Source organism: Nuphar pumila, chromosome 1, assembly GCF_984573655.1.
Source record: "Nuphar pumila chromosome 1, dmNupPumi1.hap1.1, whole genome shotgun sequence".
Classification (NCBI taxonomy): Eukaryota; Viridiplantae; Streptophyta; class Magnoliopsida; order Nymphaeales; family Nymphaeaceae; genus Nuphar; species Nuphar pumila.
Window position 1 is genome coordinate 58409735 of NC_143249.1, and position 8213 is coordinate 58417947.

Consider the following 8213-nt stretch of genomic DNA (forward strand, 5'->3'; position numbering starts at 1 on the left):
ATTTGTTACAGAAGGCATTTAATGCTTTGTAGAGAGAATGATGACTTCAAGTAAGTCGACATTCTATGGTTATGAAAACAAAGGTAACTAGAGTCCTTTTAAACACATATTTTATTTGTTTTTCTTATGTGTAGCCGATTTATGTTTTTGTCTTCTTCTTGTATTAAGAAATATTTCATTAAAGAAGATAACTAAAGTCTTTTCAAAAACATATTTTATTTGTTTTTCTTATGTAGTCGATTTTATGTTTTTGTCTTCTTCTTGTAAAAATATTTCTTTAAAGAGGGAAACTAGAGTCTTTTCAAAAACATATTTTATTTGTTTTCTCCATGTAGTCGATGTTATGTTTTTGTCTTTTTCCTACATTTCTTTTTCATGTTGTCTTGTATATAGTGTAAGGTACAATGACAAAATGTTTTTTTCATAAAAGGTTGTAAGAAGGTACAATTATTATATGACAAAATATCTTTTTCATAAAAGGTTGTAAGAAGGTACACTTATTGGTTTTCAAAAAAGGAGCTTTTTGAAACTATCGTATACTTTTATGATATAGTTTTTATGAATGAGTATGTAATATGCAATATGAAAGTTCCTGAAGGTTCTGTTACATATGACTCTAAAGAAGAAAAAAATCTTCATCTTGAGGTAGCCGATTTCTTCATTTGAACTTTAGGAAAGCATGGCTCATCAAGCTTTTTCTTCAAGGAGTATGATTGCACCATAGTTGTACTTGAACAGGAAGAAGTCTCCATCCTTATTGGGTGAGATATCCTTGCATCAAATACTCGTTAGATTTAAGGCAAAACATATTCAGTCATAATATAACATTATTTCAAGAGAACATATTATCATATCATATAAAATCAAATGAGACAGTGTATCATATTATGTGACATCAAAACCGAGTTTCTCAACATAGAGCGTATCGGGCTATCAAGAAATTAAATTTTGACCTCACCGAGGCTGGCAAAGAGAGAGCACTGCAGCTCTCAGAATTAGAGGAACTCAGGAATGATGCGTATGAGACTGCCAAATTATACAAAGCTTGCACAAAAGCATTTCATGATAAGCATATTGCCAGAAAAGTGTTTGAGCCAGAGCAGAAAGTGTGGTTATACAATTCTCGTTTGCATTTATTCCCAGGGAAGTTGAGATCGAGATGGACAGGTCCTTACATTGTGAAAGAAGTATTTCCCCATGGAGCAGTGACATTATTCGATCCTATGACCCAAAGTATATTCAAGGTGAATGGGCAAAGATTGAAACTCTTCATTTCAGATGCCTTGCAGGAGGGTGAGTGTGAGATAGTGCATCTCACGAAGGCCTGAGGATTCGACCAGAGGGATGTATTATATGTACATTAGTTTGTTTTTCATTTCAGTATTTTCTTTATTCAGTATTTTATCTCAATTGTGCTGACATTTGTTTTTGATCTATGCAGGATGAATCTAACATTTAGTGTATCAGTTACCAGGTACAGAGCAGAGCTTTCAAAGAATTCAAAGATTAGATGAAATTCAAATTTTGAAGCTCAGAGCAGATCAAGTTGTATCTATCCTTTCTCCCATATTCATCTTATGGTCTTCTAGTGTGCATTTGCTTTGAAGTTTTACTTATTTTGTATGCCACTAGGGACAGTGTCATTCAAGCATGGGGGGGGGGGGGGGGGTTAGATGCATGCACACAAATATTTCAATTTTTTTTTTATGACTGGTAATTAAAGTAGGTATTTGAGAACAAGTTGTAGCATATATGATTGTTTTTGGCACAATCTAACAGTTTATAAATTTTTAAGCCCCATGAATTTTTTTTTTCCCTGAACTGAGTCAAATAGAGTAGTTATTTATGAGAAAATTTAAAGAAAAGATAGTATTTGATTGTTAGAAAATTTTGAATCACTTTAGTATAAGTATGCACAGTGTGTTTTGTGAAAGAAATAAGCAAGGGAAAGATGTTTTTGAAACATGAGTTTAAAAAGAATAGAGCTACGTTTAGTTGTTGATGTCTTCGTGAATCCTAGTAGTAGAACTCAAACACGAGATAAAGTGTTTGAGTCTCTTAATGAAAAAGATAACGAAGGAAATCATCCTCTTATCTAGTTGATATCTGTGGCCTTTGTAGTTCGAGTAAGTAGAATCTGAAGGGTGTTTTACACCTGGTACCCCAAAGTCAGCTGGTTTGGGAGCCACCGGTTCGAAAGCTTGTTACATGGACTCCATAGAAAGCCTAAGAGATAGAGACATTGCACATGACGAGAGGAAGACTATACGCAAACTATTAGAATAAAAGGTCTAGTGACTCGAGCAATTAAGTCTGAGGGATACTTTGTATCTAGTGCCCTAAGGTCGGCCAGCCTGGGAGTCACTGACCCAAAGCTCGATACACGGGTCATGAAAACTGACTATTCGAAATAGTGCTCATGTGAGAAGAATGCTCAAGAGAACAAATTTGAAAAAGGATGAAAAATGAAAGAAAGAAAAAAAAAGATAATGTGCTGAATAAGAAAATTTTCATTGCTTAGGCATATATGTGTATTACTGTGCAGAAAATATACAAGTGAGAATAAATGAGTAAAACATGAGAATACTTGACTTTCTGAGAAAAATCATAAACTAGCTACAATATTAGAAAAGTGAAGGAAAAGAATTTTTACTGTGGTGGCATGAGATTTTTAAACTTGTTTTGAGAATGTCAATTACATGAAATATTTGTTCCAACTGCATTCTTAAGAGCCTCATATTTTTGAAAAAATCATCCTTGCATTTCATTGATGTTTGTGGGTAGCATCTCTGCAGACCCTCACGAGACCTTACTCGTCCACTAGTGTAAGCTAGGGGTTAAAAGGGCTTGTTGCATATGCTAAATGCAACCGCGATTCTTACGAAAGTGAGTTAGTTTTTAAGCATTCATATTTAGCATTTTTTGTCTCTGTTGCATAGCATAATTAGGGTTTGTTAAGGGACTAACAAACATTCAAGCATGGGGGTATTTGATGATGCATGAAATGCATATCATGTTAATAAGTTTTTCATGCATTTTGTAACAAGTTCAAGGTTTTAAACCCATGTTTAGATGTATTTTGACAGTAAGGGGTTATGGTTCGAATTTCAAAAAAATCGGAGTTAAAATGAGAGAGTTATGGCTATTTCAGTGTTTGGGCACGGATTTCGAGGTGGTTCGGATCCATATCCGACCCAATTAGGGTATTTGGACTTTGGATCAACCCTTAGAAAGCCCAAAACCCAACCCACACACCTATCCATATCCAATTCAAAAAGTTTTGCAGAAAACCCCCTAGAAAGTGGTGCCTAGCAAAATTTTATTTTTTAACCTTCTTTCTGAAAAATGTCAAAAGTATAAATAAAATAATCTAGCAAACCCTAGGCGTCTTTGGCTTTGATTGGACGCCCCCTGCAGTGCCTCTAGCTCCAGCATCTCCTTCCCCTCCATTCTCCCACATTTTGGCCATTGAAGATCGGTTCATGCTTGGTGTCCAAGCATATTTCGACCTCTCTTGTGATTTCTATCCATTTCTTCCTTCTTCCTTGCTGTGTTTTCACCATTTTGCTGTGTTTTTGCAGGTGTAGCAGAGGTGGAGACTACTAACCTTGTGTGAGAGTGCGAAACACACCAACAAGGTGAGCCGGCCCTACCTCCATCCGGTTTTCTACACCCTCTGATCGAGAATCGACGCATATTCCATCTTCGGTGGATCTCCAACGTGTAGCAGCTGCAAAGGTGCTGTTTTTGGTGAAGTCCAGCATTCTCGAACCGTTTGGGACGTCAAGGTCAAGCCACGGTCCGCTCTTCTTCATCCCCCCGGTCGTCGGATCTTCCAAGAGGTAGGTCTTCTTCTTCCTTCTCTTCTAGCTAAAACCGAAATTGTGTGTTTGATTTTAATTTTTTATTTTCTGTGTGTTTCTTCTTTTTCTTTTTGTTTCAACCTTAGATTAGATTTCGTGCATAGGCCAACATGTTAGCTTAGGTTTATTTGTTTTATTGATTCATTTGAATCGAGTTTTTTTAGATTTTTCAACCAAATCGTGAAAATCGGCTAGATCTTCATCTAGCCGATTCTTCAAGTTTGTCATAGGTGTTCTTGGTTCTGTTCTACTGAAAATCCAATAAAAAAAAGTGTTCATTTTGATTTAACTTAGTCGTTTGGTTGTGTGTTGTGGTTTTTATTTAAATTGAAAAGAAAAATACAAAAATCGGCTTGACTATTTCTAGCCGATTCTTGGGTTTTACAAAAATATTCTTTTATTTAAATTTTTTATTTTGTCCAGCGTGTTTCAGTAAGTTGTTTTTACAGAAAAAAATGTCAAAAAAGTCATTTTGATTTAGTGTAGTCGTTGGTTGTGATTGAGCATTGTTTGAATAATTTTTTTTTTTTTATATCGGCTAGACTACTTCTAGCAGATCTTTATGTGTAATCTTCTACTTCATGCTGCATGTTTGCATCTTTTGATTGATTTTACAGTGTGCAAAGTGTGTTGTGGTTGAGTTTAGTATTTTAGGATTGTTCTAAATAATCGATTTAATCGTTTTGTGTTTTGTGTCTATTGAAAAATTACAAAAATTGAATTTTATTTTCTTTATGTTTTTAATGAATTCCAGCATAGTCTTGTCCATGTTTGCATTTGTGTAATTAGGAGTTCTTTTTATTATATTTTAATTTAGTTTTAGTTTTATCAAAATAGTTGTTACTTAGTTTAATCATTTTTTTTTTCTTTTAGTTTATATTTTTATTTTTGTTGGTCTTCTTCTTCCTCAAGGAGGGGTGGCAGCCATTAGAGCTCAATTCGAGCTCTAGGCTGTTTTTGGAAAGTAGTAATTGCAATTAGGTATGTTAGGAAGGTGTCTAGGTTCAATGTATTAGGGTTTATTGCCTTAGCCGTTTTTAGGATTGCATTTAGGTAGGTTTTGGGAATTAGAGTAGCATTTAATTCTAGAAAATCGTGTTCTTCAATTAGGTCTTTTCATTCCCCTAAGTAAGTTTAAATTCCTTAGCCTAGAATAACTTTCCTTTAGTCTTGACATTTTTTTTAGAAGGAGGGCCATTAATGACTTTAAGTTTGGAAACTTTTTCTTGGAAAGAATTGATTTTTCAAAAATCGTGTGGAGTAAAGAAAGAAAGCATAAAGTTTCGATTATTTATTAGAAGGGAGTTACAAAGTGAACTTTGGAAAGTGATTTTGAAAATTAATTGAATTTCCAAAGTGATAGGTTACGGTTTCAAGAAAGAAATAAGTGTTTTTAATTCTTGTTTGGAAAGCCAAATCCGTGGGGTTCTCTAGGCTGGACGTTTCCACCTCCCAAGTTGCATTTTAATGCCATTCCTAATGGGATTGGACGGTTTTTGATATTCCAATTTTCTGAAAATCATTAATGCACCTTTCCTTCCTTTTATTTAACATTCTTTAGTGAATTAAATTAGATTAGGGCCTAATTAATTTAGTCATAAGTGGTCTTAGTTTAGGTTTTGAAAAAAAAATCGTGTAGTTAAGATTAGGTTAGTAATTTAGTCAATAATTAGGTAGATAGTCTTTATTAGTTAATTGATTTCTAGTTAGATGTGTATTAGATTTAAATTAAATACCTTTATTGATTTTCCTTTTCTTTTATTTATTAATTAGCATTGAGTCAGTCTACCTAACCTAAGTCAAGACCTAGTCTAAAGCTAGTGAGTCAACCGAGCTTACCTTACCTAACTCGAGCCTATTCAAACCTAACCTAAGCTTGGGTCAACCGAGTCTACCTAACCTAGTCAAAACCAAGTCTATCCTAAGTCAAATCATAGACCAAGTCAAAACCCTAGGTTAAGCCTAGTTGAGTCAAACCTAACCCCTACTTAACCCAACTCGAGCCTAGTTAAACCAAAATCAAACCCAGTTAGTCTAAGTCAAGTCAAAGACCAAGACCTAACCCTAGTCAAGTCTTAGTCAAACCTAACCTAAGTTTAGGTCAACCGAGTCTACCTAACCTAATCTAAGTCAAGCCTAGTCGAGTCAACCTTAGTCCGAGCCTATCTCACCCAACCTAACCCAAACCGAGCCTACCTAACCCAAACCGAGCTCACCCAAGCCAACCCAAACTTAGTCAAGTCAAAACCGAGCCTAGTTGAGTCAACCGAGTGAACCCTAACCCTATCCTTGTTATTTAGTGGATTTAATTTCATTTAGATGTCATTTATTTTGATTTTAGGTTAATTAGTTTAGTTATTTGATTTAGTATAGTGTAGAAGTGTGTGTGCGTAAATTGTATTTGTTTCATATGTGTGATTTGTGCTTAGTTGACTCGTAGTTATTTAGTATTTAACATAGTTAATTAGAATTGCATTTCATTGAGTAGCTTAAGTGCATTTGCATCGTTAATTTAGTAGTGTGAGTCTTAATTTGTAATTTACGATTATTCTTTAATTCATGTAGTGATAGTGCATTCTGTAGTAGCATATACAGTGTCATTCATTGTCATTTAGATTGCATTAGGTTTAATTTGCATTCTTTAGAGTTTAAATAGATTTATAAAGTGAATAGTGTACTCAAAGAAAAAACCGATTTTTGCCCTGTCGCGCAAGCGTTATTTTATGTGCAAAAATTTCGTGTTTTCCAAAAATTATTTTTTTGTTCACTTAAGTGACGTGTTATCTGACTTCATACCAAATTTCAGCTCTTTCGGAGTTGATTTGGTCTGATTTTTAAGCGTTTTGCGAAAACCGCTTTTTCTGGTTTTTAAATTACAGGACTTTCGATATCCTGATTTTTCCCAGTTTTGAAACGCTTATATCTAAAGTTCCAGATATCATTTTCTCATTCTGTAAAAACTGTAAGATTATTTAATCTGTCAGTTGCATAACAGAACAAATTTCGGGAAAATTGGACCTCGTTTTCCTTGTCAAACAGTGGTTTTCCAAGAACCTGTCAGAAATCTATTTTACACTAGTTAGGGGCATTTTTGTAATTTCCTTAATTTCGGCATTTTAGGCCTGTTTTCAGTAGTTTCTGTATTTTAGGAGCTGGATAATCATCATACAGCATTAGTAGAATTAATTTAGCTAATTTTAGAATTAGTTTAGTATTTTATTTAATTATTGTCTGATAATTAGCATTTGTATTTTTTTTAATTTCGTAAAATTAGACTTAGTTTTATTTATTGTTTTCATTGTTAGAATAGAATACTAACTTTGTATTTTTATGCATTTTAGGTTGAAAAACATATTCATTCTTTCCAGGATTCTTTGTTCAAGTTCAAATATCGTTTAAGTGGTGAAAAGACCAAAATACCCCCTGGCGTGCAATTGAAGACTAGAGTGCTATTTCAAGTTGTTTTTATTGTAATTTAATTACTTGTGTCATTATTTACTGATATTGGTAATTAATAAATTAAATTTTAAGAAATGTTCTGATTAATTCCCGTTCCCTGAGGATTCGACCCGTACTTGCCACTTTGTGGAAAGTCGGTTTTTATATTTTTGGTTGACGATTTTCCAAAGTTTATTAAAAAGAATTGTTTTAAAAAAAGATCATTTCAAAATATCAACCAACGATTTTGCATTATGAGTTAAATTCATTTTGTCTTTTTCTTTCATACTTGAAATCATTAGTTTTTATTTCATTTCAAGTTGTCTTATTCATAAATGCATGTTAGAAGGTACAATTAATGCTTTTGAAATCATGAGCTATTATATCTTGTCAAAATACCTTTTTTATAAAAGTTTGTAAGAAGGTACAATGATTAGTTTTCAAAAAGTGCTTTTTGAAATATCGTGTGCTTTTATGAAACATGGCTTTTGTAAATAGATGGCTTGTATGATAAAGCATGCAATATGCAATAAGCATGCTTCTGAAGGTTCTGTTACATATGACCCTAAAGAAGAAAAAAATCTTCATCTTGAAGTAGCCGATCTCCTTAGATGCTCTTTAAGAATGAATGGCCCATCAAGCTTTTTCTTCAGAGAGTATGATTGCACCAAAGGTTGTACTTAAGCAGGAGGTCTCCATCCTTTTGGGTGAAATAACCTTGCATCAAATACTCGTTAAATACATGACAAATCATATCCAGTCATAATATAACATTATTCATGAAGGCATATTATCATATCATATTAAAGCCTATATGACAGTATATCATATTATGTGTCATCAAAACCTAGTTTCTCAACAGTGTTTACAGCCTCCGTGTTGAACAAAAATCGCTCAATGAATAAATTCACC